Raw genomic sequence first — 13,088 nt, forward strand, 5'->3', positions numbered from 1 at the left:
AGACAGGACATGCCGAGGCTAGCTGGTTAGCATGCTAACTTGAGTGGATATCTCTGCAACACAATACGTATAGATCTTTGATGTAACGTCATAACTGTTACTTCTTCACATTCTGTTAATAATTTTTAATTACTACTTAATTTTTGGATGTTTTAAACTAAAATTCTGCCCAATTCTTACATAGTGCACCTTTAAACAAAATAAGAAACCTCTTTAACTGTAACACCAAGTTTACAGTAGCTGTAAGAAAATGTGGATCCCTACACTGAACCTCTGAAGCCTTGATGCATGATGATTGGAGAATAAAACAGACAAACGGGACATGAAAATAAACTAGACAAGGGCAGGACAACATGACTGGCTATGGAGGTTTCTGCCTCTGTGAGCGAATCTAAGAGCTTCTAGGGAAGGGACCAGGGAAGGAAATCAATATTTTGTTTCTTAATTTGGCTTTCATTTAAAGGCAGGGCCCACATCCTGTAATTAGTGTTATCCCATGATAGAGCCATTTAGGACTCCTTAGCCTTTACACAGCTCCATTTAGCAGGGCAGAACAAAATATCTAATGGCTATTGTGATTTAAATTTCATTTTTTAAATAAATATAAGAGTCAAAGCTTGTAATGATGGTCTACAAAGAATTGAAGGAATAGTTAAATAGCATAAAAACTATCCAGAGTGGTGTTTCTATCTCACTGAAACCATCTTTTGCTTGTAAAGATATTACTAAAGGATGATTCTGGTTCATTACGTTTTGGGTCTTATTTTTGTGGTTTTGGCAACCTTTCCTGTCAAAAAAAATAACACTGCTGTACCAAATTAATTTTGAGATTTGGGGACATGGTGACATCGCTAAAAAGAAGTCCAGATTTAAGGTGAGCAAAGTTTTCCCTTCAGCAGATGAATGTGAAAACAGCCTTGCGTTGTCAAACTCTGCACATACATCATTCGGCACAGTGAAACCAATCCAACTGTAGGAACAATAAGTAAACAGATTTTTGAGTGGGGGGGGGAGGGGGAGGGGGGACTTTAAATCCTTGCAGACCTTGTTTCTCGACAGGAACAGAACACACGGCCTTGTTTATGCTGTAGTACATTACCATCTCACTGAAGCCTGACCAACGATATGAGGTGTCTGGTTGAACTGAGTGATGGACGAATCAGGGCGATTCTGACACAGTTGCATGAAAACAGGGTTTATTGATATTAATGGCTCGCCAGTTAATAGCCAAACCATAATGGCTGCCACTGAGCTTACTTCTACATATTGTCACTGATACAGCACAGTTCTCATTACACCTTACTGGGGCCCAATTTAATTGAACTAACCCAATCAGAGCCCAGGAGCGCTGCGGTCCGCTGAGCTTGGCAGCGCTAGTAATAGAAGCTGATGGAAGAAAGATTAAAAATGTTGCTGCTGAATCACGCTTTGCATATCCCACATTCCCTGCTATGTTTATTTGTGCTGGCACAGATGAATTATGGGAAATGATAAGGCAGCCGTGTAAGCGGCTCATGTAGCTTTCTGAGTGCAAACAGAGCTGAGATGATATTCTATGTAAATGTTTCTGTAGCAAATGTAATGGGGTAAAGTGGTGTATGTGCAAAGTAAGCTGTTGAATATTCCTTTTCAATTACGTTTTAATGAACTGTGACAATGTGAGGCTCAGAGGAGAGATGTCAATGAAATATTTGCTTGAAATTTAATTTTAAACTGCAGGAGGGCTGTACTGAGATGCACAGGGAGATGTCGGCTGTGTGATGTCACACACAAACAACCACATACACACACACACATGCACGCTGCATTCACAGGAGCTGAAAGTAATCCATCAAGCCTTTCTCTCTTCACACACTCGCACACACACTCAGGTTTAAAGTGATTTACTAGTTCTTTCTCACTGACTCACGCACAATCGCACACACACACACACACACTTTTACATCAGAGACTTAAGGAAAGCCAGCACAGTGTGACCTACAGAGTTACTGTTGCTTCAACCTCGCCGTCACAACCTGCGCTGTCAAAATAGCCGCCACACACAGCCAATCACGGCACACTTCAAAGGCCTTTTCGCCCAATTGCATTTGGCAGCCCGACTCCAGATGACAGCTTACTGAGCAAAGCAGAGAACTGTTTCTGAGTTAACATCCCCCAGCAGAATGCCCTTCATGGATAAACCAATACATTGCAAGAAAACTAGGGGTGTAACAGTATGTGTATTCGTCCCGAACCATTAAGTAAAGGATGTTTGGTTCGGTGCGTGACTTTCCTCGGTTTGGTATGATCCGTGACCCGAACAATTACTGTCAAAATAGTTTATAATCCACTTACTCTGACGTGTGGAACAATAATTCTAGCGCTACCTGGAATGTTTTGACAGCGGTACACTTAGCTGTCGCATGTTCATGGATGTAGGCTAGCCGGCTTACCCAAGGTAGCGTGGTTACCCTGGTTACCCTGTAGTGTCATCACCGTCAGAATGACAAACAAGAGACTCATAACACTGACTGAGTGCAACGCTATTATTAAAATATGCTCCATTATCTCTGTAGTGAAACAATACCACATTTCCCCATTCCCCTCCCCTCTCTGTGACGACTGTCCCCCTCCCCTCCCTGTGATGGTCGGCTTTTCACACCGTCTTTGAGTGAAGACATTCCAAACAACTATATACAGATTTGATTTCTGACGTGGTCAGACAGCATGTCGTAAGAACCACTTCTGAAAGAGAAAAATATAGTTAAAAAGTATTGCAGTAAAAGTAGGGGTTTCATCCATCTGACTGATATATTATTTTATATCATTACTTACATATTATTATATATGACTTTAGATTAATAAGAATGAAGCATTAGTGTTAGAGCAGCATGTTACTGTTGTAGCTGCTGGAGGTGGAGCTAGTTTAAACTACTTTATATACAGTTATACCACAAAACATCATAAAACAGCTGTCAACATGTGTCCTGACTCCTTGCAAGAAAGAGAAATGTTTTCCTTTTTCACTGCAGCACAACTAACTGCTTCAGTAATAGTTACAGCTAATGAGCCATTTTTGGATGTTTAGGTTTTCCAAAAAAAACCAACATGCTATTTTTTACCCTTCTTTTTTCTGCGGTACCAAAAACGTACCCAACCGTGACTCCAAAACCACTCACAAATACACACACACACACACAAACGGCCACGCAAGCTTTCCAGCCTCTGGATAAGAACATTTGGAGTGCAGCGCAGACTAGAAGCCGCACTGTGTGTAGATCATCTGAGGTAATCAAACTCCAAGAGGGACCCTTGTCAGGTCAGATCTCACCAGGATTTCAACATGAATCCGTCTAAAGCTCTCCACTGTTGTACAGGGACCACTCAACACGCAGTCTTTTTGGTGTGCGGAGGAGGTTTTACAAAGGGAAATGCATTCAGAAGTGTGAATGCCTACGGTGCATTATTAAGCACCCTGTTTCTGGGACATAGTCCTAAGTGAAATGTCATCTGCATAGTTTGAAGTTGCATCATGTAAATCAGCTGCTTCACATTTGCACAGGAATGAAGCTATGTTCAATTATGGTCTTAACTTGGCTTAAGATTTGATGTAAAAAATTCTTTGACACAGTTTTAAGGATTTTCGGCTACAAAAACTTATTTAAAAAAAACCTCATTCGTGTGTGTAATGTGAGAGGGGTTACTTGTAGTTACGAACCCACAGAGAAGCTTCAGCTTGTTGTTTTGGTTTTACAGCCCATACCTTTACTGATTTGGTTCAGTCTCAATGCCTTTTCCAGCCACAGCAAGCAGCTGTTTTCAGTAAAACATAAATCTACTGTACACGACCTGCCCAGCACCAAACGACAGACAGACAAAGTTAGCGACTAGCTGGTGAACATATTTGGCAGTTAAAGAAAGAGATACTGTATTTTTCTCAGGAGTTGGTGGAGAGCAAACAGGGGCTTAAAGGAGAGGGAATATTATGTAACATTCACTGAGTATCCAAAACCATCACCTCAGAATGCTGGGGTGATGGTTTGGTCCATGTCTTTTGCGTACTTGCATTTAATATAATAAAATTCAGCTTCAATAGGTAAGTGTAGATGAAACCCCATGAATCATTTCATTTTTTACCTGCCTGTTTAACATATTACCACTTTTTTCATACTGGTCACTGGATAGTCTTAGTGTTCGCCTACATGTACCCTTGTGAGTAAAGTTACTACTGGCTCATCCAGGTCAGCTTTCTCAGCTCAGCCCCAGCAATGCAAGCGGTCAACCATATCAAATTCTCCTGTGTCACCCCACTGGAAACATCCCCATCACAGGCTGCCCATGGCTGTCTGCGCTGGATTCAAAGCACTGGTGCTGGCACACATAAAAGGCTGCTAAAAAAGCCCATAACTCGAAGCCAACTACTGTATGCCCTCAGTCCAATAAGGATAGCAAGACACACTGTTGTGAATATCTCCTCTCACAGACTTGGAATTATGAAGTTTTTGTCCAAGTTTCCTCCAACAAACAATCACATCCCCTTATGTATTTTCTCATAACCTCGTTCTCATATGATGGTTCTTGACCCAGCAGATGGACCGTTGCCCTGTCTTCTGTCTGTAAACTGTGGTATTTCGTTGCTGTCTCCCGACTGACACTCATGTTATTTCCATTGATGCCATTTGGTATTTTGGGGGGATCCAGATGGACAAGAGGAATGTAGTGTTGGATGCAGTATCCTGCTGTCTCATCTAAACTGTTGGAGATAAAATAGTCGAAGAGCCAGTGAAAAAATTATTATGAGCTTATTTGGATTCTTTCTTAACTCGTCCTAATCATAAAAGTGTATAGCGTTGGGTTTTTTTCGCCAATATTTGATGCATTTTTTATGTATGTTGTTTTCATTCTGTTTTTATGAGCAAATTCATAAAAACATAATGAAATGCTTGATCAGCTAAGGCTTATAAATTCTGAGGGCAAACAATTATGTGTAAAGGCCTGAAATACAGCAAGAGTGACTAAAGAAATTCAACAGGGCCATGTTTGCACTGTCTACTTTCCCAATGATTACTGTTCAAAGCATCACATTGACTTTTCTGCATGTGAGATGAGGTTAATTACGACCTCAGCAGCGGTCGGTGCCATGCATTCATCTGGCAGTAATGACAAAAGACCCAACACTCTTATGTGTGTAGGTGAAAGTGACAAAATGCTCAGAAGTTTTCATCCCAGAAACTTGAGGCCAGTTTCAGTTCGGCTGAAGGATTAGCTCAGGAAATTGACCTCAGTTTGAAGGATTACAACAAATGAAAAGAGAAACACTGTTGCTGCGTTCCAAATCACTTTTTCTTTTTTACTTTTAGTACGTACTGCAGCTGCTATTACAAAATACGTGCTGTTGCATGCAGTATGCATATAATTGGGACACACTTCTTTGTCATAACAGTTAACATTACAGTAAAATTACATATGTATTTCTCTGTGATTGTTATTTTCATAGTTATGTCCTTTTGTTGTTATCTTAATGATTATTTTGTTCACTTAAACTGTTCCTATTCATATTATTACTATCTATTCAACTGGTCACCAGTAAGCATGTTGCCCCCTTTCACACATAGCTCTCTGTTGCTGGCAGATGTTTTTTTTGTTGTTGAATATATTTTCATGCAGATATGCAGCTGCTGCCACAATATTCTGTCTGCACATGAAGCAGCTTTACATTTAACCTACTTTTATTTGCAGTGTAACATACTTGCCAATTCTGTTGTGTAAGCGTATACATTTTTGCAAAACTTTATGATACGTGACAGTGTCTAATCAGATCGTTGCAGTCCTAATATAGTGTAGTGTTTTTGTATCTCAAACTGTAAATAAACCATGTATGAAATGAAGTGTAGCTGCTCTAGCACCACCCTAACACTGTTGGCAGGACTGAGAATAGTTATAAAATATAAAACAGTTGTACCAATATAAAACAGCTAACAGTCAGAAAAGGATTTTACAGGAATTCAAAGGAGGATTTTGCATTACATCGGATCCCTTTATTTCTCATATTCGTAGCATGTCCACCCTACAACATACTGCCACTTGAACCTGAACGTGTCCATCCTGCAGCTCTATTTTGATGTTGTGTCCAACCTCCACCCTGACCTTCACCTGACAAGAGAGTCCATAGCAGCACTTAGAGGTGCACTTACACAGCTGAACATGGATGGGAAAAAGAGCTTCAAGTCCTTGTACTCCTATACTGGCTTGCCCATGCAGCTTCTTATAGACTATTCTCAAGGGCTTTTGACATCCTCAAGACTACAGGATAATGCATAAGGTCAGCCGGGCAGTAGTTGGGGTCCTGAAGAGGATTTTCCGGTTTCCTCAACCAGACCAGATCGAGGAAGTGGGTGTTGTTTTTGCCCGGTTAGCAAGCTCTCCAGCATTTCATGTCGCAGTCGGTGCCATTGATGGCTGCCACATCCAGATTAAGCCCCCTGCAGAGGATGCTAGCTGTTATTTTAATAGGAAGCTATTCACATCCATACAGCTTCAGGCCATCTGTGACCGTCGCGGCAAGTTCATAGATGTGTGCAGTGGTTTCTCTTGGTCTGTCCATGATGCCCGTGTGCTGAAAAACAGTCTATACCCAGCAGCTCTACCCACCAGAGGGAAGATGCATTCTGGGTGATGGTGGTTACCCCTATCTGACTGCCCCCATCTGTCTGATGACGCTCTATCAAATGCCTGTCCTGAATGCTGTGCTGGCCAGATACAAAAACAAGCTGTCCAGGGCCAGGTGCATCATAGAGCGCTCTTTTGGGATGATGAAGACCTACTGGCGTTCCATCTTCTTCAAGTTTCTTGAAGTAAGCCACGCTTTTGCACCTGTTGTCGTCACCTATAGCACCATCCTTCACAACCTCTGCCTAGGCAACGGAGATATTATGGAGCCTGGTGAGGAAGATGTTGAAGCAGGAGATAACACGAACGATGGGGCCAAGCTACCCCTGTCAACAATTATTCAACACTCAGTACACAGTATACAGTATTTTGAGTGACTGAGGACATAAGAATAGATAGGTTAGTTGATTAGACAACAGCAAATGCAAATTAATTAACTGTTAAATAAAAAAACAAAAACAAAACTTTACTTTTTAACTAGTGCATCCAGTAATGCCAAAAAACTTTCTACCCGCCTCTCCTCCTCTCTTGCCCTGAATTCTTTTCCTCTCTTTTCTCCATCTGTTTTAGATCGTTTACTACCTGGCCCTCCTCCCTCCTTCTCTTTCTTAATGGTGTACAGTCATCCTGAATGACTGGATCAGCAACAGAGGGAGTTGAGACTACAACAGTCTCCTGGCTTGCCGAAGAGATAAGCACTGGTGGTGTGATGGATGGCTTGCTGCCCAGTGCTGCATCCATCACCCCATACCTTTTCCAGGAGGCTGCTGTTGCCTCCCCTCCCTCTGTGCTGAACCCTGATCTAGGACATTTCAGATACTGCAAATTAGATAACAAGAGAAGTTAATGATACTAACGCATACTGAATGGCTAATCAAATGCATACACAAAACTCCTGTAATTGACTTTGTATTTCTGCTTTAGGTTCTCTCACTTCTCTTTTACCCAGGCTGGTTGCACTTTGCCCCTCAGCCCATTATCCACCACAAACTTCCTAATGGGAACCCAACAATTAGCTAATGACAAATGCTCCTTTCATCACATTTTGGCAGACAGACTCAAGTTTTACTCACTCAAAACTTTTAATGGCAGTGTTCCTCTTTCCTTTGAAGAGGTCTTGCTTCTCAGTCCTCCACCTTATCAAGACTTCATTATGTTCATCAGACCCCAACATTAAAAATTAATTTTGTTTTCCAGTGAGACAAGGTAGTCGATGACCGACTAGTACTTAACTAACTAGCTACTAACATCCTTCATAGGCATGTGTGTCAATAACTGTAACTTCTTGTGAGGTGAATTAGTATGTTGTACAGGCTAGCTAGGTACATAGCTAGCTTGCATTTAGCTATTTTGACAAATTTGTCATTACTTAGCCAGTCCAGCTAGGTGACATTGCCAACAAAGTTCAGCCTCCGTCTGAAATAGGCCGTTTTAGCTCCTGTCTCTTTAAGGCCCCCGTACTGAGGAGCCCAATTTGTTCAGCTGTTGGAAGCTGCCCAATCAGAACAAATTGTGCTCCTCAGGAGACTTCCGCCGGCTCCAAAGGCTACGTAGGATTTCAGTACTTTTTCTTGTTCTTTACTTAAAATGTCAACTTCTCAAATCATCCATAGATGTTCCAGCATTTTAGAAATCCGATCTGAAATGTGAGAGTGGACAACACAAACAACACATGGAAAAACCTTTGCAACAACCTGAGCAACAAAGGCTACGGATAGTTGTTTGTGGGCATGCACAACGAGCCAATGTCAGCTCATTGGTAAGGTAGAAAAACATCGCAAACAAAGCGTTAAGAGCAGGTTGAAGCCCTGGCTTTTGTCTTAAAGGGAGCATTTCTATATACAGTAATCTCAAGTTTTATTTTTGCACATTTTTGTATAGTTCAGTTTTTTCTGTTCTTTTCTAGGCACCACTAGGGGAAATTCCACCTGTCATGTCCCATCACTGTTGCATGCCGGTTCACGTAGTTCAAATAGCTGAAGGCTGCAAAAGACTCAAACTTCCATAGACAGCTCCATCAACTGGTATATCAACATCTCCTTTTGTACAAACAACTTCTTATACTCCTTTTGCAGTCTCAGGCGGGGACACAAATTCAAATTCACACAGTCTCCCAGAGATACCCCATGCTGACTGTGGCTGCAGCCGTGGCCCCAGCTGCCCCGAGGCCAAGCGGGAACACGCAGCATGACATGCGATTGAGTCTGCAGCCCAGAGCTCTCCACAGACATGACTTCTTGCTCCACAGTTCATCAGCATCACTGTCAAACCCCCATGATATTACTTCCAGTGTCTGGGCCAGTGAGCTGCCAGGAGTTGACCTCTAACCTCTCTGAATTAGTCTCTTCTTCAGAAATGTTTACAGACGGGGCGGTGCGTCAGTTTCAGTTACAAACGAAATGATGCCTAAGCTGCAAGATAGCAAATCGAGCCGCCTCATTGAGGACAAACACCTTCAGCCTTGAAATTTTCTTCTTCCCTGAATCTTATTATACCATGCCTTTTTTCTGCTCCTCCTGCAGAGCTCCCCCTGTCTCACCCCCCCCCCCCCACCCCCCCCACCCCTCTCTTTCATAACAAGAGTGGTGTCCGCTGAGAGGTTCATCAGCAAATGGCTCCCTAAAACCCAATCTCATTTATATGCAGATGAAATAAATATTGATGTGCTGCCATGCTCTTGTCGTGTTTTGCCTAATTGATGCCAGCGTTCTTGTATCACTCGTGTTAGGTATGACTATTGGCAAGAGGCTTGCATGGTGATGCGACTTGTCGCAGACAAAACAAAGCCGGTGCGAGTGCTAAAAGTGAGCAGACAGACAGTCAACACTACACAGTCCCCTGAAACAAAGCAAACAAATGAGGTGAAGTGACACACAGGCGAGAGAGAGGGACTGGTTGAGATGATTCATTGATGGGTGGGTGTGCGGAGCATACAGATACAGTATTAAGGGCTTTAAAATATCTCATAGGCCTGTCAACATATATGGAAGAGGCACATGCACAAAGGATAGCCTGCAATGCATATAGGCCTGCAACTAACAATCACTTTCATTGGTGATTAATCCTTTACAGCACTCTGTATTATTATTGTGAGTTGAGCGCGTTGTATTATATTTTTCATAATCCATTAAATGCTTTTTCGTCCAACCAGTAGTCACAATTCCAAATATATTCAATTTACAATTATATAAAACCACAGAACAGCAGCAAATACTATTTTTTCGGGAGGCTGGAGCCATGAAACTTTTGGCATTTCTGCTTGATAAATTACTTCTAAGATTATTAGATTGGCAAAAACGACACATTTTCTGTCAATCAACTGATCAATTAATCAAGCACCTAAATCCCTGATTACAAAATTTTCATAAGGGAAATTGATGAATACATTGAAAGGTAACTTTCATATCTGACATTATTCCTTATCTCAGCAGATTGTTTTGATTACCATCTTTCCTCAAATTGAGTTACCCATCTAATTATCCAATGGGCTGTGTCTGCTGTGCTTTAATGTGGCTCGCTATCAGGTATGTGATCAAATCACTACCGATCTGCAGGTGACCGTCATTAGCTTAAGGGCCTCAAGGAACGTCGTCAAGCACGCAACAATTAAGGAAAAAGCGTTAATTAGTTTGACTGTTGCTGGCTGCTGTCTAGGTACAAACAGAGTAAATACATTTCAAGTGCAGGGTGATAAACGGGGGGGCAACATATGCTCTCATTTCTACTAGTATTAAGAGGCTTAACATACGCTCAAGTGCCATAGAGACAGGCTATAGAGAAATAGAGCAAAATAGGGAGAGTAGTTGTTGTACTGGGATGCGTCCTCAGAGCTGTCACAATATTGTTGCCTCAGTGCCACACACTCTGCTGCAGTACAGATCTTTTTCAGCAGGAGCAAAAATGCCTCCTGGCATGTGGAAATGCTCAAAAGCGACAATTTGTGAAAGTCACTGTCATTATAAGGGCTGAGCCATGCAGACTGAACATCATTCTGTTTTAATAAGCTGAATCATACTAGACCTCTGTTTATCCGTTCACCTATTCTGAGTCTGTCAGCGAGATGTGTGTGTGTGTGTGCGTGCGCTGAAATGATGAGGTAACTGACGGGAAATGAATTAGCAACAACACATCTAATAATCAGTTTATCATTTAAAGGTACCCTGTGGAGTTTTCTTGTAAACAAACACGGTAATGTGAAAAACATCCAGTGTTTCTCACCAAACTCCACTGAGGCCTAACAAATGGATTGAATGTATTTCCTTCCTCCTCCGCAGAGTCGATTTCTGAATATTTTGAAACCTGCATTGTTTACATTCCTGTTTGCTCGCTTGCAATATTCTTCTTCCCTGACTTTTATTGACGAATTGCTACTACCAAATATCATTAAGTGGAATAGTAAGACACTGTCCGCGGGAATATGTGTCGTGTCACCTTGAGAACAAGTAGAGCATGATACAAAACTCACAAAAACATTACTTCATAGTGCTACTAGTGACCAAACGTACCTTTAACTTACCACTTCTCCATCTCATTTCATTACACAGCAAAGTAAAAATACTTTTAGTTTTTATTTATTGTTGAGAAAACAGCTCTGGGAAGTTGCATTTGTGGGTTTTTTTTTCCAAAATCTTAGATAAAACCGGAGCTGAAATGCTTAATCAATTAGTCAGTGGACAGAAAAATAATGGGCACCTATTTTGATAATTGAATAATCATTTAAGTCTTTTATCCAGTAAAAATTCCAAACGTTTCCTGGTTCCAGCCTCTGAAAATGGAAGAATTTGCTGCTTTCCACTGTTTTATATCCATCTGTTGGTTAGACAAAACAAGCAGTTTCGAGACGTCACCTCTGGGATATTGTGGTGAAGCTTTGGCGAAAGTTCAAGAAAGAAGATCTTTTCCCTCGTGTACTGCCTTTACTTCGCCGCGGGTGAATGTCTGCTATTTCCTCCTGTTCTGTTTCTCTCAATTACATCCGCTTTTCCCACACTGTCAAAAAACCCCTCCGTTCACAATTCTGACGTCAGCGTATCTGACAAATGATATTTCTGCCCACGTTCCTCAAGCCAATCAGTCTCTTGATGCCGCTCATTAAATATTGCTGCCGTTCTGTCTTTCAGACTATACCATGATGTCCAGGGAGACTCATCCTAAGATTTCCATCAACCACCTGCTAGCTCCAAACCACCATCAGCATCTAGACTCCAGGGGGATCCTGGATATCTGTCTTCATAAGGGCCTACGCTGTATGAACATGCTTCCATCATTGGAGTCTAATCACCAAAAATCTTTGTCACTAACATCAATAAATATTGTTACACACTTCCAACTGATTTCTGCTTATTGAAATGATATTGTCTGACATTTTATAGACCAAACACTTAATAATTTAATTTAAAAAAACAAGTAATTTATCATAAAAGTAATAAAAATACTCAGTAGTCGCAGCCCAAACTGTGTATATCCTCTTTCCCAGGTTATGTAGCATACTGTATTTTCTATTTTATTGCCATTTATCATTTAGTTGAGCTTTGTATTAAGTCAGTGCATATTTTACCCCATAACTTCATCAAATATGTGCTTTTTTCACAATCTTCCTGGTGAAGTTTTATTAATAGAATAACATTATGTCACAGAAAAGAAGCAGCATAAAGTGACTGACACTTGGATCAGCATCCTTCTCCGCCGATCAGATAACTAAAGAGCACGTATCAGCTCCTAAATTTTAATATCAGTGGATACCGCGCGCCTAGTAGCGAGTGTGCTGATATGTTGAGAATCCAAAGTTGTCCAGTGCTGTGCTCCAGCAGTGAGCTGTGCAGAGGGAGAGAGCCTGCAGCCCCAGTCCTATTTTCAGCTCCAGTGGGCAGAGGAGAGTGGAGAGCCAGGCCAACTTGGGGCAGACAGGATCAACCTCAGCCCCGTTTAACCCTACACACTCCACTTCACACACACACACACACACATGCACACACATGTGCGCACGCAAAGTGGCTCGTTCAAGTCAGCACTGTTCAAACACAAGGTGAAACGCATTATGGTGACGGAGGTGGCAAGGCATAAATAATATGGCGGCAGACATGACTGACAAGAAGATATATATATATATATATAGAGAGAGAGAGAGAGAGAGAGAGAGAGTTTCTGAATAGAGTAATGAAGTGCAGAGCCACGAAGAGCCAAGACGCTAATAAGTCATCCACTGACAACGCTGAAAACAAACTCATGAACAACAACCAGATTTGTAAAACCCCAAAAAATTGTTCTGTATTTTGAAAAATGAATATTTATTTATTAAATATGTATTCAATGCTGTAAATTTAATACATATTGGGACAGTAGAAGTGATGGTGACACTGGTGTGGGCTACATGGACCTTATTTTCTTGTGGATTTAACTAATAATTTGTAACTAAGAAAATCATTCATTAATCATTGTTC

At 41.4% G+C, this 13,088-nt stretch overlaps 1 protein-coding gene across 8 annotated transcripts in view; it reads right to left on the reverse strand.

Moving 5' to 3' along the window:
- Positions 1 to 13,088, reverse strand: part of magi2a (membrane associated guanylate kinase, WW and PDZ domain containing 2a) — a 235,785-nt gene that overhangs the window by 173,785 nt on the left and 48,912 nt on the right. The window lies entirely within an intron of this gene.

Source organism: Thunnus maccoyii, chromosome 23 (genome assembly GCF_910596095.1).
Source record: "Thunnus maccoyii chromosome 23, fThuMac1.1, whole genome shotgun sequence".
NCBI lineage: Eukaryota > Metazoa > Chordata > Actinopteri > Scombriformes > Scombridae > Thunnus > Thunnus maccoyii.